This window comes from Sapajus apella, unplaced genomic scaffold (genome assembly GCF_009761245.1).
Source record: "Sapajus apella isolate SASKATOON/1434 unplaced genomic scaffold, GSC_monkey_1.0 scaffold6637, whole genome shotgun sequence".
In the NCBI taxonomy this organism is placed as follows: Eukaryota; Metazoa; Chordata; class Mammalia; order Primates; family Cebidae; genus Sapajus; species Sapajus apella.
Genome location: NW_022443561.1, coordinates 2257 through 3685, shown reverse-complemented (window position 1 = coordinate 3685; position 1429 = coordinate 2257). Strand labels below are relative to the sequence as shown.

General features: G+C 61.2%; 1 non-coding gene across 1 annotated transcript; it reads right to left on the bottom strand.

The window, feature by feature from the left end:
- Positions 1–764: 764 nt before the first annotated feature.
- TRNAI-GAU lies at positions 765–838 on the bottom strand. Its single transcript has one exon. It is a non-coding gene; the product is annotated as a tRNA-Ile (tRNA).
- Between the last annotated feature and the right edge of the window lie 591 nt (positions 839–1429).

Below are 1429 nucleotides of genomic sequence, written 5' to 3'. Positions count from 1 at the left end.
GGACCAGCCTGGGAAACGCAGCAAGACCCGTCCCTCTTAAAACACAGTAGTAGACTGGAAAAAAGAAAGAAAATTGGGGGGGATGGGGGGGGAAGAGCAAGAGAAGGATTCCAGAGGCTTCCACAACCACAACGCCTCTCTAAAAACATGGCAGTCGTCTACTGGCTGGTCACTGTCTCCACGTGGGTGGGATTTGTGTCTCACTTACCGTTTTGCTCCCCGTCTAGAACGGGGCTGGGAATGCGTGAGCCCTCGCTAGGCATCTGTGCACTGCGTTCGTTCCCCAGCTGCATTTTCAACCCTAACGGTAACCCACAAGGAGGCCCAGGGGACACTAGGCGGTGACGTGACATCTGGGAGCACCTGTCTTCACTGGGTGCTTCCACCAGGCAAGCGTCAGCTTCAGGAAGCGCCGGGGGAGGGTAGGATGGGGGCTCAGGTGTGGGCTGGGGATGCGCATCTATTCGGATTTCCTGAGTGCCCTTGAAAACCAGAAATGTCAAAGGCCTAAGCAAAGGCATTGTAAAATAGGCCCTGCCGGGGGCAGCGGGGACAGGGACCGAGGCGGGGAGGTACTGCCCGTGCGCGCACAGGGTCTTCCCCGCTCTCCCCAGCAGGCTGGCCTCGACAACCTCCCAGCCGAGTCCAAGAGACCTGGCAATCCGCTCGTGCCCGCATGCCGCCTCCAATACCTGAAAGGCGCATTTTCACAAATAGTTGTATCACCAGTTCGTGGGGGGGGCGTAAAAAACTAGCTAAAAGTCTGGCCGGTGCGGGAGTCGAGTCCGCGACCTTGGCGTTATCAGCACCACGCTCTTACCGACTGAGCTAACCGACCGCCCGACGGCGGGGGGGCCGCTGGAGCGTGTAAAAGGGCTCCAAGCACGCTCCGGCCCTCGAGCGAATCCTTAGCGAGCCCCCAGCCACGGGGACTCCCGTGAGGACCCACCGCGCATGCGCGCGCCGGGCTCCTCCCCCCTCTCCCCAGCAGGCTGCCCTCGACAACCTCTGGGCCAAGCCCAAGGATTCCGCAGCCTGCTCCTGCCCGCGTGCGGCTTACAGTCTCTGAAACGCCCATTGAGTAAAAGAGTTGCATAAACAGTTCATGGAGAGGCAGACGAAGAAAAAAACGCTGGGGCGGCCGCCGTGGGGCCGGGAATCGAGTCCGCGGCGTTGGGCAACTGAGCACCAGGAGCTCACCAGCTGAGCTACGCGGCGGCCCGACGCTCCAGGGCCGACAGAGATCATCTAAAAGGGCTCCACCTTCGCGCCAGCCCGCGAGCCCCGCTGCTGGCTGCCTCCTGCTTCGCCCCAGCTGCCACTTTTGACTTCCTCACCGGCATCCCCTTTGGCCAGACGCAGAAACTGAGACCTAGGGGACTTAAAGGAGAAGGGAGGCGGCTTCCTGCCGGGAATATGCCAAGTGCAC